Here is a 21,296-nt window from a genome sequence, read left to right on the forward strand (position 1 = left end):
ACACATATATATATACATATATATATACACACACACATTTGTTTGGCTGTACTGCACCATCTGTGGGATCTTAGTTCCTCAGCCAGGGATGGAACCTGTGAACCCCCGCATTGGAAGTGTGGAGTCTTACCCACTGGGCTTCCAGGGAAGTCCTTACATTATTTTAAAAGTTAGTTTTTCACTTATCAATTGACATTTTCTTTTCATGTCAGTAAGTACACTGCGGTGCCAACATTGTTAATGGCAATAAATGGGCATGTTTAATTGACTAATTAATCCCTATTATTGAGTATTAAGATTATTTGAAACATTTTTATGATTATGCATAGCAGCAAAGAACATCTTTTCTTATACATCTTCATGTATTTGTTCAATTCTCTCTTTAAAGTGGAGTTCAGGAGAATGACTTACTACTAGGACAAAATATATGCTCCTTGGTTTTCAGGATACCTGGGAGACACTGTGACATCTTCAGAGGCAAGACACAAAAAGCCCACGATTTTGCTACTGCCTATTGTGGACTTGCTTCTGTAATGATTCTACTTGTTGCTAAACATACCTGTCCTAAAGGTAAAAAAAAATCCCACCATTCAGAATATTTGTTTATTTTTTTTTTAATCCAGCATAAATCTAACTGTATAACAATGTTACAGTCATTTACACAGTGGCAGTCCTGCTATTTAATAGATATAAACAAATTCTACCCATATTCATCAGATCAATCAGTGCCCATAGCTGATTGGTGAGAGCGGCTAAAATCTTTCATGTCATTCCTGTATGGTAGTGTTATCATTGTCACTCAGGTATGCAACATAAAGCCATTTGATCTCACACTAAATAACTCCACTTTTTCTGAGCTTGACTTTCTCTTACAATGGCCATGTTGCACTCTCTCACCACTTGCAATCAGGATTACTCTCATACCTAAACTCTTTTTGTTTGTTGCTTCTAAGAGTTACTTGCACATAGTAAAAAGAAAAGTTTTTTAACCAAGTGAGACAAAAGAAAAGATTCTATTGATAAATTCTTCTAACTTACAAAGATCAGACTTTAATGAACATCATGAGACTACAGTTCCTTATATTTTTTCTCAAACTATGTATGAGAATATCCTACAGAATCACAAAGTTGTTCAAGACCTTAGGACCTTAAAAAGTCATCATATGGGGAGGATCAGGGCTTCATAAGTGGCTCATTAGTAAAGAATTCGCCTGCCAAGCAGAAGACATGGGTTTGATCTCTGGGTGTGGAAGATTCCCCGGAGAAGGAAATGGCAACCCACCCCAATATTCTGGCTTGGAAAATTTCATGGACAGAGGAGCCTGCAGGTTACCATCCATGGGGTTGCAAAGAATCGGACAAAACTTAGTGACCAAACACCAGCAACAAATGGGGAGGATTACATATACAAAGACTCAGCAGTGGCCTCAAAATTTCTCAATAGGAGGACAGTTGGGTTGGAAAAAGATATTAGGGGGCCTAAGTTTAAGCAAGCACACTTTGATTTCCGTAACAGTTTTGGTTGGGATGGCCCCCATTCCACCACGTCAATCCAAGGCATGCTATTTCTCTAATGATGATCAAAGTCTTTCCTGATATGTAATGTTAATTCACTATCTTTGAATTAATTCACTCTTTTTTTTCTAATTTTATGGCCAGGATACATTTTGTAGAGTGTTTGTGTGGAGTATAATATCACTTTTTGGATATTTCTAACAAAATAGTGCATCTATATAATTTTTTAAAATTAATGAAAACATCCCTATTTAAGAGTCAAATTCTTTTCTTCCTTTATTTTATGAATTAGAAATAATCAACTGTGAACAAGACTTATAATAATACTCTCTAATGTAACTTGTTTCCAAGGAAACATATAAGTGAATCAGGCTAATGAAGTAGGAAGGAGTATGCTTACAACTTGATAGCTATGCCAAAGGGGATCTGGAGACTCTGTCACAGTGTCATTCCATCTGTTCCACAAGAAGGAAAATTTATTAGAATTATAAAAATACTGAATTTTCATTGCAAACACCAAATACATTCACATTGCTTTCTGGTAATGAATAAAAACTTGAATAATCATATGCCCAAATGCTGTAGGCACTGCAGGAGTTAAATCAAATAACTAACATTATTTAATTTAACCTGTAACCTACACTTCTTAACCATTTTCATCACCCACCCTTCCAAAATGGACCCCCTTTTTTTTCTATCTGTGGAAACAAGTATATGTTCACAGAATGTTTACCTACAATCTTCAAGAAGTTATAGTGGCCCATTCTCAGAACTAGGTTAAAGATGACCACTTAAGGTAGGTAATCAGTTTTTTTTATAACAGCTATGAAACTGCCAGTGAGTGCTCAGAGGCCACTGCACACCAAACAGCAGAACCACCCTTTTCAAAACAGATGTTACATTGGCTTTACATTTAAAATGTGAGTGAAATGCATTAAGATATCCCAAACAGGTGGCATCCAACTCCTACATTATGTGCCAGTATGCCCAGATATTGATCCAAAACAGCTTTAGAAAATATGTTACATCAGCCCCAAAGCTAATGTAATATGAGGATATATGCAGAATTTCTAAGGATACTATATGGGCTTCCCTGATGGCTCAGATAATAAAGAATCTGCCTGCAATGCAGGAGACCTGGATTCAACTCCCAGGTCAGGATAATCCCTGGGAGAAGGGAATGGCAACCCACTCCAGTATTCTTGCCTGGAGAATTCCACAGACACAGGAACCTGGTGGCACAGTCCATGGGGTCACAAACAGCTGGACACAACTGAGCAACTAACACATACAGACATACACACATACACACACACACACACACACAAGGATGCTATGTACCTGAAATCTTGATATAAAAGAATATTATGCTTTAAAGTTTTGAATGTTCAAATTTTAATAGTGTTTTGAAATATGCCTTTTGTTACACAGAACATATACTGTTGACCTTTCTAAGCAATCTATCTGACATATAGGTCAGACACAGGATTCTTTCTTTACTGAGTATCTATTATATACCAAGACCTTTATATTCTTATACAAATTTTCTTAATCCTATTTTACAGCTGAGGAAGTAGTCCTGAAATGGTTCTAAGTTTCCAACTACAGAACAGGACAAGAGCTTCAGTTCATAACGTCTACACAAGTTACTTTCTCATCCAATGAAAACACTGAAGGTCTTAGAAAGTCCTTAACTACTGACAAAACTTTTGTCATGTTATTTTGCAATGGCAGTGAAAATGAATCCATCGTATGCCCTCTAAAGTTTTACACTTTACATATTGTGTTTACATTTTAATTATTCTGACAGTACTTCTTGGAGAGCCAAAGACAATAGCTATAGTCTAGGCTTTGTGCATGACTTGTATTATAACCTTAGGTAAGTGTTTCAGGTATAGAATGGGTAATTTTATAAAAGCAGCATGGACTTGAGCAAGATAAAACTTGACTTCAATGTTGACAATGTCCCTCAACAATGTGACCTTGATCAAGGTCCTTTGCATACACATAAATGTATATATTTATGTTTCTAGTTAAGGTAAGTGTTAGAACTACAAGCTGTTGATAGCACCCATCTCATAAAGCAGTCGTATTAGATGATGCTTATAAGGTGCTTAACACCATGTTAGACAAATATCAGCTATTACTATTGTTATTATATAAAAATAGGAACAATGTGGGGAGAGACACCATGCAATGGACTTTCCAAACATCTTATTTTTCATTCCTCACAAACTTGCAGTGAGGAATGCAACATCTTGCCCATGGGTGCACAGCTAGTAACTAGCAGTTGAACTGAAGACTGTCTGTCTCCAAAACAGTACTAAACAGGCTCCTTAGTCTGGCAAAGGCAAGAAATAAATGTTCCCCAAAAGAATTAAATGAGATAATGTATGACAGTTTTCTTTGCATTGTTTGTTTAAGAAGGCCTTCTTATCTCTCCTGGAACTCTATAATCAGTTGGATATATCTTTCCCTTTCAGTTGGGTATGTCTTCCCTTTCTCCATTTCATTCAAGAATGCGCATGATAAAGGACAGAAATGGTAAGGACCTGACAGAAGCATAAGAGATTAAAAAGAGTTGGCAAGAATGATGAATGATACAAAAGAAGAATGATACAAAAAGGTCTTAATGACTTGGATAACCCTTCCATACGCTAACAAGGTTATGTTCAAAATCCTTAAGCTAGGCTTCAGCAGTACATGAACTGAGAACTTCCAGACGTTCAAGCTAGGTTTAGAAAAGACAGAGGAACCAGAGATCAAATTGCCAACATTAGGTAGATCATGGATAAAACAAAGTAATTCCAGAAAAACATCTATTTCTGCTTCATTGACTATGCTAAACCTTTGATTATGTTGTTATTGTTCAGTCACTAAGTCATATCTGACTCTTTGTGACCCCATGGACTGCAGCATGTCAGGCTTCTCTGTCCTTCACTATCTCCCAAAGTTTGCTCAAACGCATGTCCATTGAGTCAGTGATGTTATCCAACCATCTCACCCTCTGCTGTCTCCTTCTCATCTTGCCATCAATCTTTCACAGCATCAGGGTCTTTTCCAGTGAATCAGCTTTTCACATCAGGTGGCGAAAGTATTGGAGCTTCAGCTTTAGCATCAGTCCTTCCAATAAATATTCAGGTTTGATTTCCTTTAGGATTGATTGATTTGATCTTCTTGACTTATTTGATTGTATAGATCACAACAAATTGTGGAAAATTCTTAAAGAGACAGGAGTACTAGACTACCTTATCTGTCTCCTGAGAAATGTGTATGCTGGTCAAGAAGCAACAGTTAGAACTGGACAAGGAGTATGACAAGGCTACATATTGTCATCCTGCTTATTTAACTTGTGTGCAGAGTAAATCATGTAAACTGCCAGACTGGATGAATCACAAGCTGGAATCAAGATTGCCAGGGGAAATGCAACAACCTTGGATATGTAGATGATACCACTCTAATGGCAGAACGTGAAAAGGAACTAAAGAACCTCTTGATAATGGTGAAGGAGGAGATTGAAAAGGTGGCTTGATATTCAACACTTGAAAAACTAAGCTCATGGCATACAGTTCCATTACCTCATGGCAAATAGAAGGGGAAAAAAGGGAAGTAATGACAGATTTTATTTTCTTGGGCTGCAAAATCACTGTGGATGGTCACTGCAGCCATGAAATTAAAAGATATTTTCTCCTTGGAAGAAAAGCTATGACCAACCTAGACAGCAGATTGAAAAGCAGAACATCTCTTTGCTGACAAAGGTGAGTAGAGTCAAAGCTGTGGGTTTTTTTCAGTAGTCATGTATGCATGTGACAATTGGACCATAAAACTAGCACTGAAGAATTGATGCTTTTGAACTGTGGTGCTGGAGAAGACTCTTGAGAGTCCCTTGGATTACAAGGAGGTCAAACCAGACAATCCTAAAGGAAATCAATCTTGACTATTCATTGGAAGGGCTGAAGCTCAAATACTTTGGCCACCTGATGTGAAGAGCCAGCTCACTGGAAAAGCCCCTGATGCTGGTAAAGACTGAAGGCAAAAGGAAAAGCAGGTGATAAAGGATGAGATGGTTGGATGGCATCACTAACTCAATGAACATGAATTTGAGCAAACTCCAGGAGACAGTGAAGGGCAGGGAAGCCTGGCATGTTGCAGACTATGGGGCCACAAAGAATCAGACATGACGTAGCTAATGAAAAGCCACAACAAGTGACAGTTTGCTGGTACATCTGTCTGTCAAAAGGTGGGTGGCAGGCCATATGATGACCAAAATTCCTTCCATACTAAAATTCTTTGTTTTGTGAGGCTTTAACCCACTGAAGTCTGACTTGAGCATTGTGAGGATTTGGCTGGAGAACCTCAGAGACACTGCCAAGATGGCAGCAGTCACAGAAGTTGTGGGGACACAGCTGTTCCAATGTCTGATCCATTCTGAAAATCTCTACCTTGACCAGGTTTTAATGACATATTTTAGAGATTGATTCCCAGTGGAATTGGTCCCTCTGTGCATCCTACTGCAGGTCCATTTTCTATTAACCAGCTTCCAGGGATGATTGGAAAAAGGCAGGCCATACTGGGGGTCTGCTACAGATTGGCAGCTCCTGAGCATGATGAGTCATATGCACGAGGAGTCTTGAAAAGCCTGACCTTGTTTGAATGCATCACAGGCACAAGGACACATAAGCCAGTTCTGCATTGCAAAGGAGTTCAGCATGTGCCACATCCCCAAATTTACCACCACAGGTAGCAAGTTAGCTGGGACAGATGACAGGATTCAGCATCACCTTTCGCCATCACAGGAAAGACAAGACAAATCTTACCTCTGAAAAGAATATGGATTTTCCAAAATTGGGGAGAGCAGGGAGACTTTTCTGGTGGCATAGCCCAATCCTAGTAGGGCATGACTCTTTGGTTCTCCTGTCCATGTTCTCAACCCATCTCAAAGTGTCCATGTGAAATGAAAGCTTAACAAGGCAGCGGGAGGGCCTTGTGGCTCTTTCTATGTAGTTTCTGGAGTTTAGGAGAAACATAAACAAGTGACTAGTCTGGTCTGGGCCGGGTTGATTTGGATTTAGGCTTTTTAAGGCTCTGTCCAGGGGATTAAACCTACTAATAAGTTTAAAGAAAAGGCTGGTTCATTTAATTTAGGGAAATGCAGATACACATGTGGATGTTCCTAAATCTTACAAGCTAGCTATGTGGCTCAGGTGTGCATATTTCTGGACATGCTAAGAGACAGTCATAGGTGCCACTCTATGTATCACTACCATTTAACTATGTTCCAATCTTTAGCTAATTTAATCCTTGAAAGAATTCTACATCAGTAAAATTCCATCCATTTTACAAAAGATAAACACAGATTCAAAGAGGGTAAGACATTTGTTTAAGTCGTATAGCTAATTGGAGTAGCCTTTGTAGGTACTCAAGTCAGACCTGTGTTATTACAGAATATGTGCTCTTAACAGTGTGCTAACATTTATCAAAATTTGAAAGCTCCCAGGCTTTCAGGAAAGAAGACAAAGTTACCTGTTGAGCAAGAGTATGATGGTGAGCAAGTTTTATTTGTTTCATATGGTGTGGTAGGCTTGGTTTCTGCAGCCTGCGTTGGAGAAGGTACTGAAATGATAAGAATGAAAGAATGTTGTTCAATTCGTGGAGGAAATTTTCCAACTCCAGAAAAAAATAGCAAACAAAACTAAAATTAGGAATTACCCTTTGACTCTTTCTTAGAGAAGTATTCAAGGATGGCCTTGAGACATTACCCTGCCATATATGTATTTCATTATCATGAATAAATATTACTTAGATAATGATCTGAAGCGCTTATCAATAGACAGAATCATTTCTTCTTTTATACTCTTAGTATCTTCTTAAAACCTATCAACAGAGCATCTTATATAGGACACTCAATTAAGTCTTTATTCATACCAAACTTTTATTCATACCAATGACATTTCAATTCTGTGGAGCATGGCTTTGGGGCTGGCACTAACCCACCTTGTTCACAAGAACCCTGATCTTGATTTCCTGACCTTATTCAAGTTCCTAATTACCCATCTACATCTTTCCAGGGAGATGTACACATTGACCAGCACAGAAAACATACTGAGATTATTCAATTTCTTGAAGTCACTTTATGGAGTCAGTACTGTCCACTGTCTGAGTCTTGGTAATAAGCCTCAAAGCAATGTTCCTGGTACCCTGGCTCCTTATGCAGTTGTGTTTTGATCACTCCTTTCATAAGACTGATTTCATATGTTATCTGACTCATCTTCTATTTCTCACCAGAAAGCTTTACTGAGAATTCTCGGGTCTATGTTTCCTTTTTCCTTTCTTGAAATCTCTCCTTTACTTTCTATCAAACATCTCATCTGACCTGCAGAGTTGACCAGTTGCCTCTTAATAAGATTTTTTTTATATCCCCTCCTCTGAGAGCATCACAGAATTTTAGAGCAAGGCAGTGGTGCTGACTGAACAAGAGTTCCCAAACCTAGGCTTTCCCTATTGCCTCTCATTGGTCTTCTTTCCACTTTCTCACCATGGACTTCACATTTCAACATTACCTGTTCTCTTGTTCTGAGCTATCTTTTGTTTTCTGTGAAAATTTTTGTTTTTATGGGAGTTTTTTGGTCATTGTTGTTGTTGGTGTATTTATTTTCTTTTCTTTTCTTTTTTTTTTTTTTTTTTGGTTTTGCTTTTGTCTAATGCTCAAATTTGTAGCAGGATATGGCTCTCTTTAGGAATTAAGAACAGGACAAGAAAAGAAAATCAAAAGATCACAGTCTTCATTCAACTTAAATCTGTGCAGAAGACCTATTGATCTTAACTTCTATCTGTAGTTTTGGTCTTTGTGGGCATTTTTCTGTTCTCCTGTTCTCCTAGGACTTTACTTCCAAGCAGTTCAGGAGTACTCTAGGTGACTAGCATGGACAGGGGCACAGAACACAGAGAGGGAATGAGTGTAAATACAAATGCCCGTGCTATAGATCTGTTCCAGTGCTAACATCCTTTCTGTATTGTAAAGTTCAACTCTAAACTCAAACTCACTAGGAAACTATCAGGACATATATAAGACTCAACTAATACTACCCCTAGGAGGTCACACGATCATATGCACCAACACTTTCCTTCTGAACTTCTGCTTTAAACAAAGGCCATAACTTACACATGTCCCTCAAAACAGGAGCTCTAATCCATCCACCTCAGCAGGCACAAACTATTAAGCTAAATCAATATTGAAAAAGTCAACAGTTGCTCTAGTGCATTTTTCTTGCAAACTTTTATGGCTGTAAAAATCCCACTTTCAACCTAAAGACCTCCTTCCAAATTCAACTTGAAGAAAATCCTTCAGATCCCTCCTCACTGAATACACACATGGATCAACAGGCGTGAAGGGAAATCAATGTGTTCCCTCAGACATTTTGGCTAAGAGTTTGTGATATTTCTGTTTCTCTTCAGTTCCAGAGCCACTTCAAAGTGCCAAAGGGTTGTGGAGGCTTTGAGAATCTCCACATAAAAGTTATCTTTTTAATCCTAAAGAGAGAAAGTTTGAACCCAAACATGTCCACAAAATGAGAAGTTATTTCCCCACCTATAATTCAAAAATATTCTCCATTTATATTAAACCTAAACTATTATAAGTATGAACACTGTAGCCTGAATTGGAAAAAAACAAATGTCTGCATTCTAAATTGCATAATACTTAAATCTGATATTTACTTTGTCATCAGTATAAATGGCATTCCTCTGATACATGAACAAAGGAGGTTAGAAGAAAAATGTGTCAGTCACTGACACCCTGAAAAAGCAGGGTAATTGTATGAAAGCTTTTCCAGTGAGGATGTCAGATCAGAACAAACTCATCCGAACAGAAACTCTATGTTCAGTATAGAATGCAGCAAAGGCCAACATTCAAATTAACGGGCACAATCTAGACCCAACTGTTTTCCATTCATATGAATGAACAGAAACAACGATGAACTCAGACTCCGTGCCTCAGTCCTCAGGAATATAAAGTAGGATTGACTCACACTGACAATGGGTAGGGTTGTCATAAAAATTAAGTGGCTTAATAGTTGTAAAGCAGTTAGCACATTTCCTGACACAGGAAACAGAGTAAGCATTAACTTCACTGAAATCTTATCCTCATGTGTTGGGTTAGACTTTAAAATGAATAAATGATCTCTATTCAGAGCTCCTTGAAAGGGCAGAATCTCATTCACCAGGCTCTGTTCTGGCATCCTTATTTTTCCCTCACAATTCTGTGTTCAAATGAGCCATTCTCCTTAGATGTCCAAGATCAGTGATCTGGGTTGTTTTTTTTTTTTTTTTTTGGATTAATGAATTTCTTGAGAGTCTGATAAAAAGCCTTAGGTCTCCTTCACTCTGTAAATGCTTATAGATATAAAAGATGAATATAACAGGGGACAGGGGATTCACAGACTCTGTAGAGCTAGGTTTGGAGGCCTGTTAAGAATCCTTACTGTAGATTGTACATCTGACTTAACACAGTGCTTTGCATAGTCAATACCCTCTCCTTTAAAGCCTAAAGGATCAGAAGCACATCTGTTTACCTGGCTGGAAGTCCTCTGTGGGTGTTGCCATCGGAAGAGCAGAGGTAGAAGCCTTCATTGTCGTTGGAACAGTGGTGATCATCGTGATTGTTGAAGCAGTGGTGGCAGTTGTTACTGGAGTAGTACTGGTGGTCGTTTTTGGAATAGTGGTGGTTGCCGTTGGAGTACTGGTGACGGGGGTTGTTGAAGTAGTAGTTTTTGTCTGAATAGTTTCTGTCGTTGTTGGAGTACTAGCCTCGGTTGTTTCTCTTCGAGGTGTAGCAGTCATGGTCACTTTTCTTTGAGTAGTAGTAGTCGTGGCTCCTGTTCTTTGAGTAGTGGTAGTGGTGGTAGTTGTTGGAGTAGTGGTTGTTGTTGTTGTAGCTGGAGCTAGAAATTAACATGAAAGCAAGGATTCAATAAGCTGCAGGTAACAAGAGCCATGTGCTGGGTCTGTTCAACAACATGACCAAGGAGACCGTCCCCAGGTAGAACTCAGTGTTTATTTCCCATGAACTCCAAATTCTCATCATTGGTCAGCTAGAATCTGTGACAAGCAGGGAGTGAAGACATGGTCACAGCAAGGAAACAGCTGCATTGAAAGGATGAAATTTCAGGAGGTGTTGAAAGGAAAACTGACATATGGGATTTGTATTGAAGCACTTTGTAAAGACTAGTCGTGCATACCAAATCTATGTATCTTCAAAAACATCTGTGAGAAAGAGAAAATGTCTAGAACCTGAAACCATCTTTACCCTCTCAGTGGTGTACACCTAGGACCTAAATAGTAGTTCCCAAGAACCAAAATATTTACCAGATAAACAGCATTCAGTTTGATCAGTCCTAGAGGTACTTTCCCAACAGAAAGTGAAAGTGAAGTCGCTCAGTCGTGTCCGACTCTTTGTGACCCCATGGACACCAGGCTCCTCCATCCATGCTGGAGTGGGTTGCCATTTCCTTCTCCAGGGAACTTCCTGACCCAGGGATCGAACCTGGGTCTCCCACATTGTAGACAGATGCTTTACTATCTGAACCACCAGGGAAGTCACAGAACCACATCTTAAACACAGATTAATTTAAACCATTAACATATACTCAATAACACAAATGCATTTTGAATCTGGTTAGAAGAGAGACTGGATGCTTTAAAGTTCTTTTCTACCTAAGAGATAATAACAACAGGTAATAACTTTGACTCTTTCCAGAGTCTGAAATGGTATAGGATTCCAAACCACTTACTGAAGTCCTCAGAGTTACCCAAGAAAGAATTGGAACTAAAATTAAAACAAAACACAGTGCCTGACACAAAAGCAGAAATTGTAGGGTTGAATAAAAAATAAGTACTTTTTTTTCTCACCAAGCATTTTTTTGCACAGAAGTATTCTTAAATTTCAACTCTACTAACTATGAATTGGAACCTCAAGTCACTTAAATAGGGGGAAATTGGTGTGAAAACTATTTTGAGGGATTTGAGTCAACTTAATTTGGATACTAGTTAATTTTTGCCTTAAAAAAGAAAAACTGTTTTTCAACAGGTATTTGTGAGTTCTATTATGTATAAGGCATTAGTAAATTTTAGGCTTTGGGGGGTCCTGAGATCTTGGTGGTAATTGCTCTAATCTGTCAGTGTGAAAACAACCGTAGACACAATGTAAACAAATGGATGTGGCTATGTTCCAATAAAACTTTATTTATAAAGCTGTTGGTGAGCCTGTTTTATAATCTGACCTGGCCCTGGAGCTATAGTTTGCTGACTCTGGTCCAACAGTGTAGTCAGAGGTTTTGACAAAGAGAGCAATCTCAATCCCCTCTGTTCAGTCAGAAATCAAATCTAGACAAAAAAAAAGGAAGTAAGCAAAAAATCCGATAAAGGACTATAACAAGGAGGAAACTGAATTGGCTTGTTTAACTGTGTGTCTTCCTTGGTTGTAAATATTTCCTGAGGAAGAAGCTAGGAAGCTAAGGGTAGAAGAAGATGCTGAGGAACAGCCCTAACAGAAGGTTGGAAAGTAAGCTCATTCTGTGAAAAGTACAGAAAATTTAAGCAAAGAATTGAATTGGAGGTGGAATCACTTTGGCTCAGTTATGGACCAGTTTCCTGCTGTACAGGGCAGTGACTTTAAATATTCATCTATTAAACATGATAAAAGTCCCCTACTAATTTTTTTCTGTATCGTTGAAAAAATATTCAGCCAGACCAATCATACAATTTTACAACTCTAAAAAAAAATCTCTTCTCCACATGCAACCTCCTTACCTATGTCTCTCAGTTCAGTTCAGTTCAGTCGCTCAGTCGTGTCCGACTCTTTGCTACCCCATGAATTGCAGCACGCCAGACCTCCCTGTCCATCACCAACTCCCGGAGTTCACTCAGACTCACATCCATTGAGTCAGTGATGCCATCCAGCCATCTCATCCTCTGTTGTCCCCTTCTCCTCCTGCCCCCAATCCCTCCCAGCATCAGTCTTTTCCAATGAGTCAACTCTTCGCATGAGGTGGCCAAAGTACTGGAGTTTCAGCTTTAGCATCATTCCTTCCAAAGAAATCCCAGGGCTGATCTCCTTCAGAATGGACTGGTTGGATCTCCTTGCAGTCCAAGGGACTCTCAAGAGTCTTCTCCAGCACCACAGTTAAAAACTTATGTCTCTAGCACCAGCCTATTTTCCTTAAATTACTTCCTAGATGTACTTTCCTCAGAGTCAGCTATTTGCTGTATCAAAGTTGACCTTATTTTACTTTCCTTCAAGGACACAAGCCAAGTACAAAAGATGGAAGGTTGTAATGTAATATCAAGCTCCTTTAAATTAAACAAGAGACATAGCTCAAGAAGGCCAGGGGCATTGGGTTCTGTTGTCAATGGAAGACCTTAGTGGGAGAACATTTATTAGGAAAGAGCACCAGAAACTAGGAAATCCTGAAGAACTTGATCCTTTCATCAAACAGTAAGGAAAATTAGAATATCTACCTCAAGATGGAAAAATGTAAACTTCCCAGTTTTTTGAATTTCATGAAATTTTTAAAAGCCACAGGTCAACAGCTATTGAGATGCAAATGTTCTCATAGAGCGATAAGGCTATTTTAAATTTAAAACTAGCAATTTAATGATCAGGGGTGAAACATGTTTCAAAAAATCCAAGACAGAGCAGAGGGGAGGGGTGAAACTATATACGCTCATATATTGTGGCTCAGCTGGTAAAGAATCCACCTGCAATATGGGAAACTTGGGTTTGATCCCTGGGTTGGGAAGATCCCCTGGAGAAGGGAAAGTCTACCCACTCAAGTAGAGCGGAGGCTGTGTGGTGCTGGAGCAACTTTGGGGAGATACCCCACTTCCAAGGGCAGAGAAGTCCATCAAGATGGTAGGTGCTGGAGCAGCGGCTGCATGGCACTGGAGTGACTTTGAGGAGATACCCCATGTTCAAGGGCAAAGGAGAAGCCTGAGCAAGATGGTAGGGGGGTGAAATCTCATTTAGAATCAAACCCCATACCCACCAGGGACACTCAGAGGGTTCAAACAAACCTTGTGTGCACCAGGACCCAGAGACCCCACAGAGACAGAGACAAAACTGTGTTTGAGTATCTCCTGTAGAGGTATGGGTCAGCAGTGGGCTGCCGCAGGGGCAGGGACTCTGGGGGCAGCAGACCTGGGTTTGGCATAAGCTGTCTTGGAGGAGGTCGCCATTAACCCCACCATAGAGCTGCCAGACTTACACAGGACTGGGAAATAGACTCTTGTTTTGAGGGCTCAAACAGAACCTTGTGCACACCAGGACCCAGGAGAAAGGAGCAGTGACCCACAAGAGACTGACCCAGACTTGCCAGTGAGTATCCAGGAGTCTCCAGGAGAGGCGTGGGTTGGTGGTGGCCTGCTGCAGGGCTGGGGGCACTGAGTATAGCAGTGTATGCAAGGGACCTTTTGAAGGAGGTCACCATTATCTTCATTACCTCCACCGTAGTTTGCCCCAGGTAATTAACAGAGATGGAACACAGCCAACAACATCAACAGAAAATTGGATTAAAGATTTACTGAACATGGCCCCGCCCATCAGAACAAGACCCAGTTTTGCCTCAGTCAGTCTCTCCCATCAGGAAGCTTCCATAAGCCTCTTATCCTTCTCCATCAGAGGGCAGACAAACTGGAAACCACAGTCACAGAAAACTAACCAATCTGATCACATGGACCACAACCTTGTCTAATTCAATGAAACTATGAGCCATGCCATGTAGGGCCACCCAAGACGGACGGGTCATGGTGGAGAGTTCTGACAAAACGTGGTCCAGTGGAGAAGGGGATGGCAAACCACTTCAATATTCTTTCCATGAGAACCCCATGAACAAAATGAAAAGGCAAAAAGAAGGACACCGAAAGAACTCCCAAGGTCAGTAGGTGCTCAATATGCTACTGGAGAAAGTGGAGAAATAACTCCAGAAAAAATGAAGAGATGGAGCCAAAGCAAAAACAACATCCATTGTGGATATGACTGGTGATGGAAGTAAACTATGATTCTGTAAAGAGCAATATTGCATAGGAACCTGGAATGATAGGTCCATGAATCGGCAAATTGGAAGTGGTCAAACAGGAGATGGCACAAGTGAACGTCAACACTTTAGGAATCAGCAAACTGAAATGGACTGGAATGGGTGAATTTAACTCAGATGACCATTATATCTACTACTGCGGGCAGGCATCCCTTAGAAGAAATAGAGTACCCATCATAGTCAACAACAGAGTCCAAAATGCAGTACTTGGATGCAATCTCAAAAACAACAGAATGATCTCTGTTAATTTCCAAGGCAAACCATTCAATACCACAGTAATCCAAGTCTATACCCTGACCAGTAATGCTGAAGAAGCTGAAGCTGAACGGTTCTATGAATACTGACAAGACCTTCTAGAACTAACACCCCAAAAAGATGTCCTTTTCATTATAGGGGATTGGAATGCAAAAGTAGGAAGTCAAGAAATACCTGGAGTAACAGGCAAATTTGGCCTTGGAGTACAGAATAAAGCAGGGCAAAGGCTAATTGAGTTTTGCCAAGAGAACACACTGATCATAGCAAACACCCTCTTCCAACAACACTCTACACATGGACATCACCAGACGGTCAATACTGAAATCAGATTGATTATATTCTTTGCAGCCAAAAATGGAGAAGCTCTATACAGTCAGCAAAAACAAGACTGGGAGCTGACTGTGGCTCAGATCATGAACTCCTTAGTGCCAAATTCAGACTTAAATTGAAGAAAGTAAGGAAAACCACTAGACCATTCAGGTATGACCTAAATCAAATCCCTTATGATTATAAATGGCAGTGAGAAATAGATTCAAGGGATTAGATCTGATAGACAGAGTGCCTGAAGAACTATGGATGGAAGTTTGTAACATTATACAGGAGGCAGGGATCAAGACATCCCCAAGGGAAAAAAAATTCAAAAAGGCAAAATGGTTGTCTGAGGAGACCTTACAAATAGCTGAGAAAAGAAGAGAAGCAAAAAGCAAAGGAGTAATGGAAAGATATACCCACTTGGATGCAGAATTCCAAAGAATAGCAAGGAGAGATAAGAAAGCCTTCCTCAGCGATCAATGCAAAGAAATAGAGGCAAACAATAGAATGCGAAAGACTAGAGATCCCTTCAAGAAAAGTAGAAATACCAAGGGAACATTTCATACAAAGATGGGCATAATAAAGGACAGAAATGGTATGGACCTAAGAGAAGCAGAAGATATTAAGAAGAAGTGGCAAGAAAACACAGAACTATATGAAAAAGATATTCACGACTCAGATAATCAGGATGGTATGATCACTCACCTAGAGCTAGACATCCTGGAATGTGAAGTCAAGTGAGCCTTAGGAAGCATCACTACAAACAAAGCTAATGGAGGTGATGGAATTCCAGTTGAGCTATTTTGAATCCTAAAAGATGATGCTGTGAAAGTGCTGCACTCAATATGCCAGCAAATTTGGAAAACTCAGCAGTGGCCACAGGACTGGAAAAGGTCAATTTTCATTTCAATCCCAAAGAAAGGCAATGCCAAAGAATGCTTAAACTCAATAAACAATTGCACTCATTTCACACGCTAGTAAAGTAATGCTCAAAATTCTCCAAGCCAGGCTTCAACAGTACATGAACTGTGAACTTCCAGATGATGAAGCTGGATTTAGAAAAGGCAGAGGAACCAGAAATCAAATTGCCAACATCCTTTACATCATCAAAAAAATCAAAAGAGTTCCAGAAAAACATCTACTGCTTTAACAGAACATCTACTATGCCAAAGCCTTTGACTGTGGATCACAACAAACTGTGGAAAATTCTTCAAGAGTTGAGAATACCAGACCACCTGACCTGCCTCCTGAGAAATCTGTATGCAGATCAGGAAGCAACAGTTAGAACTGGACATGGAACAACAGACTGGTTCCAAATAGGAAAAGGAGTACATCAAGGCTATATATTGTTACCCTGCTTATTTAACTTATATGCAGAATACATCATCAGAAATGCTGGACTGGAGGAAGCACAAGCTAGAATCAAGATTGCCAGGAGAAATATCAATAACCTCAGAAATGCAGATGACACCACCCTTATGGCAGAAAGCCAAGAAGAACTAAAGAGCCTCTTGATGAAAGTAAAAGAGGAGAGTGAAAAAGTTGTCTTAAAACTCAACATTCAGAAAACTAAGATCAAGGCATCTGGTCCCATCACTTTATGGCAAATAGATGGGGAAATAGTGGAAACAATGACAGACTTTATTTTTTTGGGCTCCAAAATCACTGCAGATGGTGACTGCAGTCATGCATGAAATTATAAGACACTTGCTCTTTGGAAGAAAATGTATGACCAATTGAGACAGCATATTAAAAAGCAGAGACATTACTTTGCCAGCAAAGGTCCATCTAGTCAAAGCTATGGTTTTTCCAGTAGTCATGTATGGATGTGAGTTGGACTGTAAAGAAAGCTGAGCACTGAAGAACTGATGCTTTTGAACTGTGGTGTTGGAAAAGACTCTTGAGAATCTCTTGGACTTCAAGGGGATCCAACCAGTCCATCCTAAAGGAAATCAATCCTGAATATTCATTGGAAGGACTGATGCTGAAGCTGAAACTCTAATACTTTGGCCACCTGATGTGAAAAGTTAACTCATTTGAAAAGACCCTGATGCTGGGAAGTATTGAAGGTGGGAGGAAAAGGGGACAACAGAGGATGAGATGGTTGGATGGCATCACCGACTCAATGAAAATGAGTTTGCATAAACTCCTGGAGTTGGTGATAGACAGGGAGGCCTGGTGTGTTGCAGTCCATGGGGTGGCAAAAAGAGTTGAACATGACTGAGCTACTGAATTGAACTGAACAATGTATACACAACAAGACTATGTTGACTGTTGTCAAAGTATCTATTTTATACATGTGAAATTCTTTATAAGTCTTAAAAGGTTTAGAAAGAACATTTAAAAATTATTTTAAGATATGATCTAGAGAAAAGAGCAGTTCTTCAAGAGGAATAAATTTAGCTCCATAGCAATGTTCACTATACCTCAGAGTGCATTTTCATTAAGCAACTAGAACTCCTGAAGCACTGCTTTAGGAGATGCTGACTGGAAAGATCCTCTAGCCTATGATCCTGAATCAAAATTAGTTTTAATATTCTACTCTACACAAATACAAGTTATTCTACTGAAGAGTTATTAGAAAACAAAACTATAAGAACCTCCTGTTTCCCTATTAAAGGAAGAGGAAGTTAATACCAAACAGAAACTCTTATCTCTGGGAACCTAGAGTAAGTGATTAAAAAAAGTAGGAAGACAAACTCACCTGGCCTTATATTCAACTCCTGAATGATTTTTATATCATTGAACCACCCTATTTTCTCAATACGGCAGCAATACAAGCCACTGTCAGATGGGACAGTATTCTCTATGGTCAAAGACAAATCCCTTTCACCAATATTTCCTTTTAGCTGGTAACGTCTGTCTGTCTGAACTATGACTTTGTGTCCATCAGTTCAGATAATGTTACTTCCGCAGCTCAGCAAAGAACATGCCCCTGGGCCCCAGCATGCAGTTGTGATTTCTCCAGTATATGAGAAGGGTAGCCTGACAGACTGACCCGCTACTCCAGTCACTCGATGGTAAGAGGTTACACCATCTGTAAATAAAGAGAAACCAGAGCGTGAGAATATGAGGTCTCAATATTCTAATTTTAATAATTTTAATTTTTTTCATATAGCTTATTTGGTTTGAAACTATATGACTGTATCTTGAGTTTTTAGAATTTAGTATAAGCAAATTTCCATGTTAACATGTTCTTCAGCAGCATCACTATTTACTAGATATGATTGAAGATGAAAGATCATATAAACATTTTTCTCGATTGATGAAAATGTCCTATGCTTCCCAATAGGACAGATTTTTCTAGAGAAAATATCAGGACAAAGGTCAGAGCTATGTTCAGCCTTTTTGGTGAATATGATCAAACTTTTCTCCAAAAGATTTGATTGAAACAAATGACATCTAGTAATGCATGAGTATGTGGATATTCATCCTGTATTTGACAGGTATCCATTTATTAAATATATAAAACACACTGGTGTCTTTTCCTTTCTCCTAGATTCAATCACTGCCTTAACTGAAATCTGGTTTAAAAACTCTATTGCATTCAAAGTTTTGATTTTCAATTTTTATTTGAATTTTCCAGTGGCCATTGAACATAGTCACTTCATAATACCCTTTCTTATTTAAATTTTAAAAAACAGGTCTAATATTTTATTAAACATCATTGACTAGAAGGCAGAAGTCTTGTAAACTCTTTAGAAGTCAGTTTTTAGGAAAATGAGTTTATAATACTTTTAGGAGAAATCGAGTCTTATGGGCTTTAGGGTCATTCCAAAAAAATCAAGCAAGGATCCTTTCTAGAGCTATGTGCAATTAATCACAGTCCACTTACCCAGACAAAACCAAAAAATTAGAGAATATTCAGTAAAATACTAAATTTTGCCTCTTAGGAACAAACAGGCAGGAAAACTCTTACCTGTGGCACTGGCTTAAAAACCGTGCATTGGCAAAAAGTTCCTAAAAGAAATATGAGACTTAACAGCTAATCATAGTCAGGACTTCCCTGGTGGCTCAGACGGTAAAAAGAGTCTGCCTACAATGTGGGAGACATGGGTTTGATCCCTGGGTCAGGAAGATCCCCTGGAGAAGGAAGTGGCAACCCACTTCAGTACTCTTGCCTGGAAAATCCCATGGACGGATGGAGGATCCTGGTAGGCTGCAGTCCATGGAGTCGCAAAGAGTCTGACACCACTGAGCAACTTCACTTTCACTTTCACTTTTCATAGTTAGGACTGGGCTATGAGTCTGGGAAGTACTTTGGGAATAAGACACTCATTGTTACATAGTATAAGAGTATTTTCTTCACTGGAATTCTGATAATATTTAATTGTGCTTAATATCATTTTGAGATCACAAAGCTAATACATATTAATTTTAAAAATTTGTTATAGAAATATAATTTTAAATTGTACTTTTACTCATATTCCACCTGTAAAGATTGTTTTTAAATTTTAGGATATATCTATCACTAATTTTCTCCCCTCTCTCATAGAATGTTTTGAATTAAAATATTTTATCTATTAAGAAAAAAATTTCCCATACAGCACAGATGGGGAATCTTAGTTCCCCAAAGAGGGATGGAACCCACACCCACTACATTGGAAGCATGGAGTCTTAAGCCTGGAAAACTAGAAAAGAGAGAAGGTAAAATATTTTCTTTTTAAAGAAATTGTTGAATATGGTTAAAAAAAAGTCAAAAAGCACAGAATGGTACAATAAAAGACTTGTCTCCTTCCCATCCGTCCCCATTCCTTCTTCCCTTCCCTTCCATGCCATGATAACAATGGTTGCTGTTTACTACATACACGTGAGAAGTTCATGCATACACATGAACAACACAAATGGCAGCAGATGCATGTGTGCTGTATCATGCCTTGTTCCTCTAGCTATTGATTTTATAATTCTTAGTGTTTAAGCAATTTCTTTGGCTTAAGGTTTCAGCCTTGTTCTTGCTCACTACTTGACCCCATTATTTTTAAACAATGCCCTAGAAATCTACCCTGCTCGACCATACCTACATACCCATTATATGCCCCCATCCTCAGGGCTTCCAAAGCACAGCCCACCTGTGCACCTACCTGTCAGAAGGAGTAGGAGGCCCAGGATAGCTACCCAAGGGTGCATGATGCTACTGGCCTGAAGGAAAGTGAAGGTTGACTGGTTTGTATGCTCCCAGGCAGATGGTATCAGGTTGGACACCACTAGATGGCTTTCCAGGGGTTCCAAATAGCTCAGGTTCCTTATGCCTCAGTGCAGAAAAAATTGAGCCAGAGCCTGAGGAGTGATAGATGAGAAGTGATCCATTAAAATAGGATGCTTGTAAGACTTACAAGGAGACAGGTGAGCATTGTGCTGCCTCAAGTACTTAGTGGGTTGCATTTGTATAATCAAAGGAAGAAGGAGAGGGGAGAAGACCACCTTCTTTTTCACTGTTAGTCTTCTTGGATGGGAAGATATTTGATCCTGTATGGTGCATCCGGCACTGTCATGGGATTACGGAAAAATTAGTCCAGGTCTCAGGACAATGAGGGTTGTTCAGTCTGAAATGTCACATATCCAACTCCGGCAAATGTTTTAATCTCACAAATATCAGTTTCTTCTCCTTTATAATGAACGTAATAATAGAATCACCCCAAACATTTGGACAAGGGTTCACAATAAGATAATGCTCTGAAAGCATCAAACCAAGCCCTTTCCTATAATAAACACTCAGTAACTATTGTTTATTATCAATGACTCCAAGAATAATATCAATAGCCCAAAATGCTCCCCTATGAGATGATACATATGAAAGCTTTGGTATAGTGGCAAGTCCTTATTCAGCACTTACACTGTATCATCACAGTAATGATTATTTTAATCAGAGGGAGGTGCCAGTGATCAGACACCAATCCCCACCGAGGCATCTGTAGGTCCACCCAGCCCCACATTTCCAACTTCCTGTTAGACATCACCCAGGGGCACTTACTTCAAACTCAAGATCACCCAGATAATTTTCATTCTTCCTTCTGGGGTTCCTTTACCAGTGAACCCATCACATCACCTACAATCCCAAGTACAGAGAATCAGTCATACTTCCTTCTTACTCCAGTCACCAGCTCCTCTCAATTCCAAGTCCTAAAT

At 39.4% G+C, this 21,296-nt stretch overlaps 1 long non-coding RNA gene across 1 annotated transcript; it reads right to left on the minus strand.

Moving 5' to 3' along the window:
- Positions 1 to 1,016: 1,016 nt before the first annotated feature.
- Positions 1,017 to 18,204, minus strand: LOC104969231 (uncharacterized). The gene is made up of 5 exons (XR_003035760.2): positions 17,875 to 18,204; positions 10,086 to 10,454; positions 7,039 to 7,128; positions 6,333 to 6,522; positions 1,017 to 1,970 (listed from the first exon to the last, which is right to left on the minus strand). It is a non-coding gene; the product is annotated as an uncharacterized lncRNA (long non-coding RNA).
- Between the last annotated feature and the right edge of the window lie 3,092 nt (positions 18,205 to 21,296).

This window comes from Bos taurus, chromosome 7 (genome assembly GCF_002263795.3).
Source record: "Bos taurus isolate L1 Dominette 01449 registration number 42190680 breed Hereford chromosome 7, ARS-UCD2.0, whole genome shotgun sequence".
NCBI lineage: Eukaryota > Metazoa > Chordata > Mammalia > Artiodactyla > Bovidae > Bos > Bos taurus.